Here is a 17,394-nt window from a genome sequence, read left to right on the forward strand (position 1 = left end):
TGTTGCCTGCGCTCACTCCGGTGGTTGCGGTACTTTCCAGGTTACAGTGACTTTAGTCCCGATTAAGCCACAGCGCCACGCACGGCACCGACGTGGCATCTGCCTTGCAAGGCGGCTTGACGGCCAAGTGTGGTTTCTTCCGAGGCTCGCGGCTTCAAGGTCAATTGGCGATTCATCGGCGGACGTTATCTACTCTGAAAACGCAGCTAGTAGCTTGTTTGAAGTGCAGCATGACATGTGATTATAATAACTGCATGCCGCCAATGTGTCCATCATTTCTGTTGTTGGATATTACCGATGACGTCTGGGAAAACTAGCAATATATGAAACGATATCAATTTGTGTATGTGTGCGTGTGTGTGTGTGTGTGTGTGTGTGTCGCATGCACATTTTTTCCTCCACGAGATCTGCAATAGATGGAAATGTTTACGCAGCTTCTCGTGAGAACATATGAATTATTCAGGTCATTCATTGAATGTAAATTGCAACTTGCATTTTCAAAATACTTCGTGATGTGAAAAATCAGCTGCTCCAAGCTGCTCCAAAATGCCAAATTTTCTGCTCCAAAGTGCTCCAAAATGAAATTTGTTATGCTCCAAAAATTGCTCCAAATTAAAAGTCCGCAGTAGCATCACTGTAATGTGATAAGGTTTTCCGCGCTAACACAGTCACATTTTCTTGTCCAAGCAGAGAACAAGGCAAGACAAGAATAGAGAGAAAGAATGCAGTGCCTGAAACTGTGGGGAGTTACCTAAGTGTTACCTCTTGCTTGCGTTAGCTTTTTCACACTTGCCTCGTCTAGTTGAAAACCTATTTATTTTTTCTGAGAGTACGTGGGACTCTATATGTTCACGCTATTAAACATTTCTACTTTTTTGTTAAATGCCTATTCATATGTGTGCAGATACTTTTGACTTGAATTACTGCTTTGCCTATGTTGCATAGAAACAGCCGAACTCTTCGTTAAAATGTGGTTTAGTCCACAAATACAACGAAAGATGCTCTAACCGCTTCTGGGATGAGTACACACAACTCGGAAGCATTGGAGAAACAACCTGTCGATTCGACTCCTGCCTTGCACTGAGCTCTTTGGAAACAAGAGGCCTCTACCCCAAGCTCTGTGCCATGTGGCTGTTGTGAACAAGCTGATTAAAGGGTGTGCTGCCAACCGCCAAAAATCATATTGAAATATTGTTGTAATGAAAAACTTGCGGTTATAAGCCAGTGGTCAAACTTCGGAATGAAAATGACATACCTTGGCAGTAGAGACGTGTGTAGACAAGCTAACTCTCAAATGAAAATGTTGCACTCACTTCAAAGCTGCTTTATTTGAAGAAATCAGTTATTTTCTTCTGGCGCGTGTTGCACTCATGACCGATTAGGAATGCCTCTACATCTTCCACTTTCACACCTTTTTGGGAGGTGAGGTGTTTTGTATATCATTCCACCGTGCGAACTTTGTTCATGTGCACTAAAACATCAAAGTTCAATATGATCTCATCTTCTTCAGTGTTTGGTGACCCACAGTCGTTTGGGTAATCATCATCACTGGAAATGTTGCAAACGCTGTTAACGATCTCCTAGGTTGTCAAGTCCGCTGCTGCGCTGACACTCTCCACGTAGTCGTCAAAGGAAGAGACGGGAGGCAGCAGTTCCGCAACCTCGGTCCACAGGTCTCCTGAGTTGTTCTCAATCACCTCCAGGTTGTCTTTAAGCTGCAGAGGGCTTTTGACGAGCCCTGTTTTTTTCACCAGCAGTTGCTAATGGTGGACGCGTTCAAGTTCCGCCAAGCTCCCGTGAGCATTTCTGCTGCCTGACGAATATTGAGTGCAGTCGGCTGCTTTAGACGGAGGTTGATAATCAACTGCTGCAGAAGGTACTTATGAAATTCTGCCTTACACTCTTTATAATGTCTTAGTCTAGGGGCAACGACGTGTTGTTTGGCGGCAGAAACTCCAGGTGAATGTGCGTCAAGCAAACATTCACAATGTGAACAGTAAAGTTGTCGACAATCAAAAGAATTTTTTCGTCATCCCTTCTCATTTGGTCGTCGAGTTTGATGAGCCACTTGGAAAACAATTTTCTGGTCTTCCAGACACGCTTGTTCGTACGGTACCAACGTGACATTTTTCATGCAGCGAGGCTTCAGGGGCTTGCCGATCACAAGCGGTTCGTCCGGTGCTGTGGTTGTCCTAGCAAGAGCTACTACCATCAGCTTCAGGACTGACCACCCAACGACATCAACATCTGTGGAACTAGCTGCTCTTCGCACTGCACTTTGTTTCGTCAATCGGGAACCACCTCAACAATGGCCAATCTTCAGTGACTCAAAGGCAGCCCTACAATCTGTGCTATCAGCTCTGCGTTGCGGGCCATACGAACAGCTCGTATTCGATATTAGATACCTACTCCATACATCACATGAGAAAGGACACCACGTGGCATTTCAGTGGCTTCCAAGTCACTGCGGTGTCATAGGGAACGAAGACGCCGATAATGCCGCTCGGGCAGCTCTTGACGACACACAGGAAGAGGCCATACCACTCTCACGGTCCAACGCAGCCAGCAGATTTCGAGTGCTTGCACAGGAGATCACGCTCTCTCTATGGTGCACACCAAGCGGCCAGACGAACCGGAGCAATCGTCAATACCACCTGCCCTCTTTGATGCATCTCTGTATGCCATCTGGACTCCGCCGAAGAGAGGCCACTATGTTTTATCGCTTATGGCCAGGGATGGCATTCACTAAATCTTATTCATTTCAACGCTCTTTGCAATGCCTGTCTTTGCGAGGAGACGCTGGAACACATTCTATGCGACTATCCTGAATATAATGTTCAGAGACAGTCCCTGGCGTCCGTTCTAGCGCACCTTGACAACAGACCAATGTCAGTTGAAGTGATTCTCAGATGTCGTCGACAGAAGACATCACAGCTGAAGGCGACGAAGGGACTACTTCGATTTTTAAAAGAAACGGGCTTGGACAAGCGGATGTGACAGTGATGTCACGTACCACGCAAGAGTGACGGACGATGTGTGTGCTGTGCTGTGTGCTCTCTCCTCCCCATCTTTCATTCCCCCTCATCCTGCTCCCATGTGTAGGGTAGCAAACCGGTTGTGCTGAACTGGTTAACCTCCCTGCCTTTCCTTCTCCACTCTTTCCTTTCGTCCGTAATTTTCTACGTGCCTGTTGCATTGCAGCAAAGCAGCGCCATCACGCAAAGATGCAACTTCTTCCCTCCTTTGCACTGCTGTCCATTGAAGTGCATCATCCGATGTGGCAGGAGCTGATAAAAGCGTGCAGTCTCGTCTGCATTGAAAATCCCGTCTTCAGAGTACGATTCAGCCACCTCTCGGAAACGATCATTGTGTCAGGAATCCATGCCTGTCGTGGTTGCCGAGATTCCCTCTGTGAGCAGCGTTTTCCTCACGCCTCGCCAGACTATATGCCAAGTTATTGCACTCTTTTGACAGAAACGAAAAAGCCAATCCGCACTTGCGTCGAACCCAGTTATTTGAAACTACATCGGCAAATCCGTGCACCTTTTCTTGGAGCATTGGGTCAGACACAGGAATGTTTTGCAATCTGGCATCTTTGAACCACGTGAGAACAGCTTGGTCCACATTGTGAAAGTTTCCCAGTTGCAGCCATTTCCTCGTAGCAGCAAGTTGCGACTCCCGGTCAAGTTTGGGTATCGTGTCTCGGTCTTTCAAAATGGTTGCAACAGTCAATGGGGCGGGGCAATGCCACGCTGTCTGCAAAGGTCAATTTGCTTTTTCGCTGTGTCGATTTCTTGCAATATGTCCAATTTTTCTTGCAGCGAAAACTGCATCATCGTCTGATCTCACACTAACAAAAAATACCTGCCCGCACATTTGAATAACGTGAACAACGACCAACCGGCCAATGACACCCAACACAAAGAGAGAAAGAAAAGATGAAAGGATGGCTAGGGGCCTGCTAGTCTGCTGCACATTAAACCACTGCTTTGTGTTGGCACTAGCAGTTGGCGCTAGGCACGGTGGTTTCTGTTGCTTGCAAGGGTTGCCGCGCTCTTACTTTTAGCCTAGTTCGCAATACTGATGTCCCTTGATTATAAAGGAGAAAGTAAATTGCGTACGTTATTCCGAAATATGCGCTATATTGAAATTCATAGTTCTGAAATATTTTTACATTGAAAATATAGGCAGTTTGGTGGGGATATTTAAAATATTAGTAAATTTAAGAAATTAGTTAATGTAGTTTCGTTAACGAGGTTTGACTCTTATGTGATATTTTTTTTCAGGTATGTTATTGTGTGCTGTGTGTCCTTTTAAGTTTTTTTTTTCTTGATCACCGTTATTTCACTTTGAAACTGACGAGCCAGAGTGCGTTAACTCTGGCTCGTCAGAGATGCTTACTCACTTTTATGAGAATGTGCTGGTTCATGCTATTGAACCTTGCTAATTGTCTACTCTTACATGTGCACATACTTCTGACCTCAATTGCTGCTATGAGTGTACTTTATTTATGTGATTTCGTGCAGTATATATTTTTTGGCACCTTTAATTGGATCATTATGTGCTGTGTGTCTCTTTGAGCATTTTTTCTGGTTACCTCTGTTCAAGTTCAAAGCATTCGGGACAAAAAAAATTCATTTACCTAACTCATAGGTAGATTGACTTCCTAAGCCTCCTAGACAGTCAAACCTTGATATAACGAACCCCGATTTAACGAAATGCCCGATATAACGGACTATTTTAATTTCCTGGTTTTAGTTGAGTTGAAGACTGTGTATTTTTCTTGCGATTTAACGAGGCAATTTCGCAACCCGGTTTTGCTTTAACAAAGTTTTTGGCCATTTCAAGCATGTACTTGGAGCCTGTGTGGCAAGTAAATCTTGCAAAAAACTATAAAAATGTTAGCTGAGGCAACAAATACTTCAAGCATCCTTCTGCATGAAAAGTTTGAGCGGCAAAACCGCTGTCAAAGCAAGTTCGCTGGGACGCGGTAGGCAAGAAACATGGCTGCACCATTTTTCGTGTTGGCAAACAACTTGCAGAGTCTACAAGTATGGGAAAGTTAGCGCTCGTCCTGTTCTCTCATTCTTGTCCGTGTCTTCTAGCGCTATGACCACCTCTAACTTGCAGAGGTTGTTTGGCGCACTGCAGCTCACAGCGCTTCGAGAAACATAAGAGCTGCAGAAACACGAGAGAGGAACATTCGCCTGTCTGCCTTCTCCTCCCCACGCGCGTCCCTCGACCTCGCCCGGGTCCGTTTGCGGGCTGCGCCCTGTATCTTGGAGGTAATCACTCTGTGGCAAGTGCTTAGGCCAAGCCAAAATAGCTGATGCCTTCACACGCATGTTGTTCCCATGCTTCTCGTGTTGGTGGTCGCGTAATCTCAAGTTTCTGAGACACAGTGCTCGCTCGCGTTGTGGCTTGCGAGTTCATGGTCATCGAGGGAGATTTGTTAATGTTTGCCTGAGCACGCATGACACCGATTAAACTACGAACCTTACTTTATATAGTTGTGTCTTTGCTATTGCCATCAAAGTTCTGCCTTTCTGACGGAACTGTCACTTCTTTCTTTTTGCTCAGGATGAATATCTGTATTGTTTTGCACTTTTTTTTTTATTTGTGGGCACTAAGCACGGTCAGCTGTGGCATCCAAGGTTTAAAGCGCCGCGTGAAGCAACACACGCAAATCTTTGACGCTGTGGGCCACGTCGATGCATTGCTCTCGGCGTGATCTGCACCACACGCGCTGGCGCTCATAACCGCTTGCGGTTTGTGTATAAGTGCTTACTCACAAGATACTATCCACAAGGACTTCCTACCAAAAGTGTGAAGTTGTTTTAATGCTGAACCTTTAAAACCTCAAATTAATGAAATTTGCAATTCAACAAAGTTTCTTGCTACAAGTACAACTTAATTATACCGGCGTTCGACGGTATATTAACGAACTCGACAAGCAGGAGGCAGGACATCGCAGCGTTGTGGTTGTGACCAAAAGGAGCTCTTCGCTGCGAGCTTTGAAATCGGTGCCGCAGTCTTTAGCCACATCACAAGCATGGTGTTTTTGGCATCAGCTGGAATCAATCTTTTTTTTATGCAGACGATTCGGGAAAGCACGTAGAATGCAAGCGACCTAGACCAGTGATAAACCTTAGTGCTGGCTGTGACATGCCTGCAGCGAAAGCATTTTATTGCGATAGCAATTATATAAACGCTCCAAGTGCATTTCTGTCATTGTTGTCGCCGTGAGGTTCCTTATAAAGTCCAACAGCGATAAAACCGTCGCCGCGCGCCGTACGCTGTGTGTGTGAGTGAAAGCGTGCGAGGGTGAGCCGGCAACCGCAGCTTAATCCTTGTGCATGCGAGAGAGCAAGCCGGAAGTGCGCGCGGTCTACGTTTGCACACCAGGCACGGGGAGGAGGCGACGGTGGGGGGGGGGTGCGTTCTGCTCCATCGGCTGCTGGTCACAGAGTTGCCGCGCGGGCGCCTATATCGAAAGCAATCTGCGATGTGGCTGAAGTGTGAGCCCGCGGGGCCTCATCTTCAAAGCGATCTGCAATGGGCACAAAGTACATGCGCCCCCCGCAGGGGCGTCTGCGTCAGCAGGCATTTGGTGTGTTGCGACACCACGGACCCGAGCACATGGGGGTTGGACCCTCCCGCGTGTCGCCGTGCGTGGCTTAGCCGTGTCCGGGAAAAAGGGGATCCTGGGAGTTGAGCCGAAGCCGGGTGTTTGGACCTTCATGGCCCTTAGGCAGAGGCAACACACTCCTTTGGCCTCTGCTTCACGTAGATGGCACCCCCGGGCTGACCCACCCGGGGGAAATCGGCAGTCGCCTTTTCCTGTTATTCTCTTCAATCTTCGTCTTTCTCCCTTACTTTTAATCTTTCCTGTCTCCTTTTCTCTTCCATTTACTTCCAACATTCCTGGCGGCGAGGGTTAACCTTGTGTGTTATAACCACTCTTGGTTATACGTATTTGGTTATAGCGGGAACGTACAGCTGGCGTTTGTGGGACTTGTGTTACAGGTCCTACATCGTCCCCTTGTTGGGCTCCATGGTGGGTGGCTTAATAATGAATATTATTTTTATGGCTTACTCTTTCCCTGCGTTACCCGATCGCCCCCAGAAAAGGGGGCGCACCGAAGAAGTGCTTCAATTTTTTGGGCACCACTAAGAAAACTTTCCCCGCTACCACGTCATACACAGCGTAAAATCTGAAAAGGCAGTGAGAGCGATCTCTCCCTTCCTCGTCTCAAAATGCCTGACAGAGACAATAGGAGCCGGCTACAAAGCTACGAAATTGGCTAGCGGCGACCTCCTTCTTGAACTCCGAGATATGAAACAACTTGAGAAACTACAGAACCTAGTATCCATTGGAGACTTTCCCATCACTGTGACCCCGCACTGCACTATGAACACCAGTCATGGTGTAGTTTCGGATGATGATTTGATGGAGCTAAGTGAAGCAGAACTATTAGCGGGCTGGAGTGACCAAAATGTCATCAATGTCAAAAGAATTAAGATGAGGCTTGACGGAAAAGAAATTCTGACTAAGCATCTCATTCTAACCTTCGGCACAAGTGTACTGCCCGAGACTATCGAGGCAGGCTACGTGAAAATCAGAGTCAGGCCGTATATTCCTAATCCCCTGCGATGTTTCAAATGCCAGAGATTTGGCCATAGCTCACAGAGCTGTCGCAGTCGAACTACTTGCGCCAAATGCAGTGCTTCTGAACACACATCTGATACGTGCAATAAGACCCCACATTGTGTAAACTGTGAAGGGGAGCACGCCGCGTACTCGCGGTCCTGCCCTTCCTGGAAAAAAGAAAAGGAAATTGTCACGATTAAAGTTAAACAAAATATTTCCTTCAAAGAGGCACGAAGGCAGGTGTCCTACCTGCCAAAAACCAGCTTTGCCAATGTGGCGCGTCAAGGGGCTGCGCCACAACGGCCTTCGGCGGCTGTCTGGCACACATGTAGTGAGCCGGCGGTGACGCCATCTGCCCCCTCAGCGGCTGCAGCTAGTGCTACTCCGCCATCTCAGAAGAAGGGGCCATCGACCTCCGGGCTGGTGGCCTCGAGGGTCTCGTCCCTCGAGACGAGGCCTTCACCGCGAACAAACCGCTCGCAAGAGCGAGTGTCCAGCGCGCCGCAAGAGCCGATGGACACATCTTCTAGCCAGACGGCGCAGCCAGCGCCTAAGGAGCGGTGAGAATCTCTCGACCGCTCCAAAAAAGAGAAACCCCGCATTACAGGGCCCCTAAAGGGTTCTGTAAGCTAACTCTCTTTTCGTAAACACACAGCACAAAACTCTTTTTAATATGGGCACTCAAATAGTTCATTGGAACGTCAGAGGTCTCCTTCAAAATCTTGACGACGTTAAAGAACTCCTCCGCAAATTTAGTCCCAGGGTGCTGTGTGTTCAAGAAACACACCTCAAACATACACATACAAATTTCCTCAGACAATATGCTATTTTTCGCAAAGACCGCGAGGACACTGTTGTGTCATCCGGTGGTGTGGCTATCATAGTCGACAGAGGTGTTGCCTGTAGGGAAATAAAACTTCGTACGCCCCTAGAGGCAGTTGCTGTCCAAAGGGTGCTTTTTGACAAGCTAATCACTATCAGTTCTATATACATCCCTCCCAGTTATCAACTTAATAAAACCGAATTTCAAAACTATATAGATGAACTTCCGGCTCCATACATTGTTGTAGGAGATAACACTTTGTGGGGAGACTCGCGTTGCGATGCGAGAGGTCGCCTAATTGAAAACTTTCTTTTTTCCTCAGGAGCATGTTTGCTTAATAAGAAAGAGCCAACGTACTACAGCGTGGCGCATAATACATACTCCTCTATACATTTAAGTATCGTGTCGAGTACAATAATTCTGTACCTGGAGTGGTCTGTTCTCAAGAACCCCTTTGGGAGCGACCACTTCCCAATTATAATAAACTTAACAAAACAAGATATATGCTCACCACACATTCCCCGATGGAAGGTTGACACGGGTACTGGGAACTTTTCCGGGAACTTACATATCTAACCACGGATGATATTTCCTCCTTTAATATAGACATAACATTGAACATAACATAACATAACATGTTATGTTATGTTATGGAATAAACAAATGCTTTTATACATAAGCAGTTCTGCCTCTCAGTGTTTCTCGACCTAGAAAAAGCTTACGACACGACATGGCGCTACGGCATTCTCTGAGATCTCTCGGCGATGGGTGTCCGTGGCAACATGTTAAATACAATCGAAAGTTACCTATCTAATCGCACATTCCGTGTAAGAGTGGGCAACGCTTTGTCTAAGTCATTCACCCAAGAGACCGGGTGCCACAGGGAGGCGTGCTGTGCTTAGTTGCACACTATTTATTGTAAAAATGAATTCCCTGCACAAAGTCATTCCACGCACAATGTTTTATTCAATTTATGTTGACGATGTGCAAATAGCCTTCAAGTCATGCAATATTGCCATCTGCGAACGACAAGTGCAGCTTGGAATAAACAAATTGTCCGAATTGGCGTGCTGTGCTTAGTTGCACACTATTTATTGTAAAAATGAATTCCCTGCACAAAGTCATTCCACGCACAATGTTTTATGCAATTTATGTTGACGATGTGCAAATAGCCTTCAAGTCATGCAATATTGCCATCTGCGAACGACAAGTGCAGCTTGGAATAAACAAATTGTCCGAATGGGCAGACGAAAATGGTTTCAAAGTAAATGTCCAGAAGAGCACTTGCGTACTTTTTACTTACAAGAGAGGCGTCCTGTGGCCTATATAACAGCCTTTATAATTGACGCTGCCACGAAATGCATCCGTCAAACTAACGGACTTGCGAATGAATGTCGCATTCCGTGGTGGAATGAAGAATGTAAACAAGCCCGGAAAAATCAAAACAAGGCTTGGGTACGACTTCGCGACTCACCATCTGCCGAAAACTTGATTAGTTTCAAACAAATAAAGTCCCAGGGTAGAAGAACGCGTCGACGTGCTAGAAGGGAGAGTTGGGAGAAGTACATCTCCGGTATAAATTCGTACACTGATGAGACAAAAGTGTGGAATAGAGTAAATAAATTAAAAGGCCAGGAGGTACACCCACTCCCCTTAGTCAGTACCCAAGGTGAGAGCCTGGAAGACCAGGCAGATTGTCTGGGCGAACACTTCGAACATGTATCCAGTGCGTCCCATTGCACAAAAACATTTGTGAGGTTCAAAGAACGCGAAGAGCGGCAGCCCCTTAAACGTAAATATTGATCGAGTGAGGCCTACAACTATCCATTTACTTTAACTGAACTTAAGGCATACCTCGCTTGCTGCAATAACTCGGCGCCAGGTGGTGATCGTGTCATATATGAAATGATTAAGTACCTACATCCTGAAACTCTGAAAACACTTCTGTATCTTTTCAATGCCATGTGGGCGGATGGGTATATCCCGTCCTCGTGGAAGGAAGCTATAGTCATCCCCGTGCTTAAACAAGGCAAAGACCCATCCCTAGCCAGCAGCTATAGGCCAATAGCCCTAACAAGCTGCCTGTGCAAACTATTTGAAAAAATAATAAACAGGCGCTTAATCTGTTTCCTTGAAAATAACAAACTACTAGACAATGTGGTTTCAGGGAAGGTATGTCCACAACAGACCACCTTGTTCGCATTGAGTCTTATATCGGGGATGCTTTTATACATAAGCAGTTCTGCCTCTCAGTGTTTCTCGACCTAGAAAAAGCTTACGAGACGACATGGCGCTACGGCATTCTCTGAGATCTCTCGGCGATGGGTGTCCGTGGCAACATGTTAAATACAATCGAAAGTTACCTATCTAATCGCACATTCCGTGTAAGAGTGGGCAACGCTTTGTCTAAGTCATTCACCCAAGAGACCGGGTGCCACAGGGAGGCGTGCTGTGCTTAGTTGCACACTATTGTAAAAATGAATTCCCTGCACAAAGTCATTCCACGCACAATGTTTTATTCAATTTATGTTGACGATGTGCAAATAGCCTTCAAGTCGTGCAATATTGCCATCTGCGAACGACAAGTGCAGCTTGGAATAAACAAATTGTCCGAATGGGCAGACGAAAATGGTTTCAAAGTAAATGTCCAGAAGAGCACTTGCGTACTTTTTACTTACAAGAGAGGCGTAACGCCAGTCCCAAATATTGCAATCAAAGGAGATGCGCTCTCTGTGAGCAGCGAGCACAAGTTTTTAGGAATCATTTTAGATTGTAAACTCACATTTATTCCTCATCTTAAGCATCTGAGGGCAAAATGCCTGAAGACAATGAACCTTTTAAAGCTTCTGTCGCGTACGACTTGGGGTAGTGATCGAAAGTGTTTGCTTAACTTGTATAAAAGTCTTGTCCTCTCACGCCTTGATTACGGGTCAATAATTTACAATTCTGCAACGCCAAGTGTGTTAAAAATACTAGACCCCGTTCACCACTTGGGTATCCGTCTCGCGACTGGTGCTTTCAGGACAAGTCCAATCCAGAGCCTCTACGTAGAGTCGAATCAGTGGTCACTTCATCTGCAGCGGTCATACAGCAGTTTTACATATTTTCTGAAAATACAAGCAAACATTAAACATCCTTCTTATTCAACTATAAATGACGTGACCGCTGCCACACTCTTCCATAATCGACCTGCAGCGAGAAAGCCGTTCGCTTTCCGTGTGAGGAACCTCAGTGAGGAAATGGGTGTTCCACTGCTTGAACAATGTCCTATGGCTCCAGCGAAACTGTTGCCGCCGTGGCAGTGGCAGCTCATAGAGTGTGACACATCGTTCGTAGAGGTCACTAAACACGCGCCAGAGGCACACATTAGAATGCATTTCTTAGAACTCCAATCTAAATACTCGTGTACAGAGTTTTACACAGATGCTTCCAAGTCACATGCCGGGGTAACTTATGCAGCCATCGGTCCATCGTTTTCGGAATCTGGTGTACTGCACCCTGAGACAAGTATCTCCACGGCTGAGGCCTATGCAATATTATCGGCTGTAAAGTATATAATAAAATCAAAACTTAAAAAGACTATCATATTTACAGACTCGCAAAGTGTTGTGAAAGCATTGCAATCACTCTGTAAACACAAAAACCCTGTACTTAATGAGCTCTATTCCGTTCTGTGTAAAGCGTATATATCTAACCAGCATGTGATTATATGCTGGGTGCCAGGCCATAGAGGCATTGAGGGTAATGTTCGAGCAGACCAAATGGCCACATCAGTTACATATCAGGCATTACATCTCCCTACAGCTGCTGTTCCTGCAACAGATTTGAAGCCTTTCCTGTGAAAGAAACTGCGAAGCCACTGGCAACGCTTGTGGGATGCGGAAAGAAATAATAAGCTTCACTTGATAAAACCACAGTTAGGTTTCCGGCCCCCCGTAACGAAAACACGACGAACTGATGTCCTAGTCTGTCGTCTAACAATAGGACATACATATGCCACCCACAATTTTTTGTGGGTGGCATATGGGTGGCAACCACCAACCTGTGGTAGATGTGGTGAGAGGCTGACCGTCCTCCATGTCCTCGTGGAGTGTCGGGAAGCCGAAACAGAGAGAAAGAAATATTTTCCTCAAGCGTACCGGTATCATGTGCCTCTTCATCCCATCATGTTTCTTGGTGAAGAACCGCTTTTTAACGCCAAAGCAGTCATCGATTTCTTGAACGATGTGGTCCTGAATGTTATTAGCCCATTAAGGTCGTAGCGCATCCTCTCTCCAGAGGATGCTGCTGTGATAGTAGTTTTTATAGCACATGCCTCCAGGCCCTTTTGGTTCAAGGGCTCTATTTAGGCAGTAGTGCTTCTTGCCAATTACTGCATCTTAAATATTTTAAATATCGTGTCATTCTTTTTCAATGCATTCATTTCATAGTACACCTCATGAGTCATTGCCATGATTTTAGTGCATGTATATTTTACGCACTTTACAGCGATTATTTTTAGGCCCCTTTACAGCCACGCTTCATCTACTTCTCATAATTCATCGCTCCACTGCACACTCACAAACACTGGCATGGCGCTCTTTGGCCATAACTGGCCCTTGCGCCATAAAACACCACACATCATCAAAGTACATGCGCCGAGTGACAGTAGCTTCGTATGCGCTGTGCTCTCGATGTTTACTTCGTGTTGAAGCAAGAGCCAGCGCGATCAAGGAGGAACAGGATTGATGTTAGTCTCAGGTGGGTGTAGTAAAGCCTGATTTGATCCAAGCGCACTTTCTCACTCCAGTTTTTTCACGAGTTTCCGCAGTCATCGAGTGAGATGAGTTCATGTTTACCTGTGCGCACGTGACACCTTGCTTGTTTATTTAGTTAGGAAGTGAATATTTACAACTATATACGGCCGCCGATAAAACTACATTCCTTACTTCATATAGCTGTCTGCTAATTTGGTATCGCAATCGATGCTTCGCCTTTCAGGCAAAACTGCGACTTTTTTTCGAGACCCGGCCACTCATCATAGGATAGCTGCTTTTTTTTTCTACTAGCAAGAGACAATACAATATACAGTTAGCTTACCGCTAGCGGTGTCAACTGTGCGCAGCTAGCGCAGCCATCTTTGTTTATTTGAACCGTGTTGCCAGCACAAGTAACAAATTCTCAATACATGTGAATATTTGTCTACCACTTGATGTTTTGTCCAAGTTTCCTCATAGCAGAATTATGGTTTCTCGCATGTTCGAATTACAATCTGAAGCTATCATGTCTGGAGCTTGTGTGTACGTCGTACGTTACGAATTTTCTGACACAATTTACTTGAAAAACGTCAGTTAGTTCAACCAGCTGTATCTGCTCAGCAGAAGGCCTAGAAGAATCGGGAGTATATGCGGCACTTGAGCAAATGTGCATGCATGCATAGCGCATGCACATAACTGTTCTTGATGTGTGTGCTGTGATCGTAATAGACATTATGGTGAGCACTGTGCAAAAGAACATTTAAAGATACTTTGTGGCAAAAGGCCTTGGTATATGTCCGTAAAATGTATGCAGCATGTCCCGATAATGTCCCTCGCAGACAAGGAAAATTCGCCCAAATGGTCATGTGAGGGACGTATTCGACACATTCCTAGGATATCCATGTCCTGGCAGTGGATGTTTATAGGATATCGAACTTGCTGTGACCCTCAAGGTTCCAGAATTTTTTACAGGTGGCAAATCATGCCGAACCTGACAATCAAGTGGCGCGGACGGCGCCGGCTATGCGCGGAGTGGTGATCTAGTCATGTGATGCGCAGTCTTTTCATCTGTTACGTAGATTGGTCTTACGATAACCCAGCAGCCGTAAAGTTGGTTTAGCCCTTGTGTGTTTTGGAGAAATACTGAAAAGAAAAACTTTGTATGCAATAAATAAAAGATTGCCGCAAATCACAGGTCCACTGTTTTACATCTCATTGGTATTCAAACCTCACTAATTTATGTTTCAGAGGGGAAAAAAAGCACTTCATTCTATTGAACAGAAGTTCTATTGATAAAAAAATATTTTCCAGACCTTCGTATACTGGAACTCAGCTGTAATCAGTGCTGGCATAGTAAATTGGTGTTCCTTTTAATAAAAGTAGACCGTACTGTACGCTTTGATATCTGTGTTACTGATAGCTTGATGCGTTCTTGTTATGCAGTGATAGGAGACTCCCAAGCATGTGTAGCACCGTAATTGCATTTACAAAGTTTGTAAGCATTTAATTTTGATATTTTGTTTCTAAATTCTGAATTTTCTGATATTCTATATTCGGCTTTTTTTCGTAATTTGATTCGATATTCAATTTGAAGTCTACTATGCGGTAATCACACATCCCCTACTGCTCAAGCATTCATCTGCAGCGGTCATACAGCAGTTTTACATATTTTCTGAAAATACAAGCAAACATTAAACATCCTTCTTATTCAACTATAAATGACGTGACCGCTGCCACACTCTTCCATAATCGACCTGCAGCGAGAAAGCCGTTCGCTTTCCGTGTGAGGAACCTCAGTGAGGAAATGGGTGTTCCACTGCTTGAACAATGTCCTATGGCTCCAGCGAAACTGTTGGCGAACGGTTTTCCGAATCGTCAACCTTGTCTTGTGTTGTTGAAATAAATTCATTGTTGGAGGCTGCCGGTGAAGTGGTTGCCAGGTTAATTTTAGACTGCAAATCATAAATGTTATTTTGGATGTCCGAAACGTTTGCATCAAAGTTGTTCGGAAGTTTGAGTAGAGTGAAGCGCGATAGACAGGAGAAGCGCTACTGACAAGTGTGAACGTTTATTGGAAAATTTCGCTGCAGCAGGACAATGTGCACGCGCGTTGTAAGAAATTTTTGCCTCATCGCCGTGTTATTGCGCCTGCTCTTTTTGTTGCTTGTTTCGGGGTGTCTTGGTTTGCAGCGAAATTTTCCAATAATTGTTCACAGTAGCGCTTGTCGTATCTCTTTCGCCTTACTTTAATTGTCTCGTCTAACGTGCTTCACCGTACTCAAATATGCATCACCAACTGGCCCAATATTCTACTCTTCTGTTGCTGCGAAGACCCGCCGTGGTTTCTTAGTGGCTATGGTGTTGGGATGCTAAGCACGAGGTCGCGGGATTGAAGGCCTTGGCATATGTCCGTAAAATGTATGCAGCATGATAATTTATCCCAGTGTTCGAGCATACACATTGTCCAGATTGCCTTGTGTTTTGGATGACCAGCGATTAGTTGTGCTGTTAAATCCTTTTCTGTGATAATTGCCTCTGCCTCTTCCCACTTTTTCGAACAGGCTCTGCCAGTTTGTGCTTTGTGAAAACAGCTACTTGTCTCTTACGCAGTGGCTGGACCACCTGCGAGATCTGCCAACGCTGTTGCGCCATGCGGGCTCCGAGTTCTTCTCTGTGGGCGGCATCATGTACATGTTCCGACTGCGCATCGTGCTCTGCTTCGTGGCCGCCATCATGTACCTCATCTCGCCACTGGACATGATTCCGGAGGCGATCTTCGGCATCCTTGGTCTGCTGGATGACCTCTTTGTAGTGCTGCTTCTAGCCATCTACGTTACCGTCATCTATCGGCGCTTCCTGGCTGCACGATGGCAAGAGGATGCGAACTGAACCAGACTGATGACCGTGCTGGTGTGTGCTCGTACTGTGGCAATGGTTCTGTACTGTGGTTTGGCCCAAGGTTCAGCCTTGCTTCTGCAAAGCCAGCCACCTCGTGTGTGCGTGTGGATACATGTGCTTTACTTTCCAAGGAAATTGCAACAGCCCGGACACATTTTATCGATGAAGTTACGACAGCACGCTCTTAGTGTTTTCGGGGATGTCCCCTTTTATAGCGAAATTGCGCCTTGACAATTTTATGCTGCAGGCATTGTAAATTATGCGATGCTGCAGAAAAACTGCTCTGTATCTGCTCTCGGTTATAGACCGAGCACCTTGCTTTCTTGTAGCAGCATTCAGGAGCTCATTCACCCGGCAGTGATCAGATTGCCCTTTGTGTGATACTGATTTACTTGGACAGGGTATCATGCAGTGTTGACAGGCTACACACATATATGCAGGACATGCAGGCTCTGTTATAGGCTCGACATTCTGTAAAGGCCCATTCAATGAGCTGAAATGTTGCGAGCGTGGCACTTACTGTTTGTTACAAAATAAACGATTTGTTATTCAAGACATTGGCCTGTCCATTTGACTGGACTGTACATTTAGCATTCTCATAATGGCGGTTCTTTGAATGCAGGGCAGCCAGCGGTGGTGCTTTACAGTAGCATAGGCCACCAGCACGGTGGTATGCCAACCAGTAGTGGTTATTCTGGTGGTAGGCTACCAGAAGCACCGAGCAAGAGCTTGCGACAACTTGGGCTACTAGTGAGCAACTTAGTAGTTGCTTGCTATGCAAATTTTAATTTGTGATTTCATTTGTTTCACTGCATCAGTGCACAACAGATTCTACAGTCTGCTACAAAAGTTTACAGACCACAATATGTAGGAAATCGTTGAATTTCTGAGCAGCCAGTAAAACCATACGTTAGAATGTTGGTTGCATATACAGTTAAACCTGGATATAACGAATTCCTAAAAACTTCGTTATAAAGAGGATTTTGTTATATGCAGGTTCGGCACGGAAATTCGAAAAAGAAACGCTTACCGTATTTACTCGATTCTAACGCGCACCCGTTTTCCGTTTTGGTCGAAGCACTCATCCTTGGAATGTCGCACCAGGTGCCGGATGCGTGGACACGTGTCGTTTCGCACAAGCACGAGGCATCGGAAATGAAGAGCGAGCGTCACGGGATGGCGTCGTAGCGTCGTATAGTGTTACAGTAGAACCCCGCTGTTACATTCCCGGGGGCTGCGTTTTCCTGGCTGTTACGTCGTTTTCGGCCAGTCCCAGCACAGCTCCA

The 17,394-nt window shown here is 45.7% G+C and overlaps 1 non-coding gene across 1 annotated transcript in view; it reads left to right on the forward strand.

The window, feature by feature from the left end:
- The window catches only part of LOC119433644 (E3 ubiquitin-protein ligase RNF170), a 113,277-nt gene extending 96,614 nt beyond the window's left edge, over positions 1-16,663 (forward strand). Inside the window, exon 5 of the transcript XR_007464358.1 lies at positions 15,821-16,663. This is a non-coding gene — a transcript (E3 ubiquitin-protein ligase RNF170). The remainder of the gene's footprint in view (positions 1-15,820) is intronic.
- The last annotated feature ends 731 nt before the right edge of the window (positions 16,664-17,394 follow it).

The sequence above is a fragment of the Dermacentor silvarum genome, chromosome 11 (genome assembly GCF_013339745.2).
Source record: "Dermacentor silvarum isolate Dsil-2018 chromosome 11, BIME_Dsil_1.4, whole genome shotgun sequence".
Taxonomy (NCBI): domain Eukaryota; kingdom Metazoa; phylum Arthropoda; class Arachnida; order Ixodida; family Ixodidae; genus Dermacentor; species Dermacentor silvarum.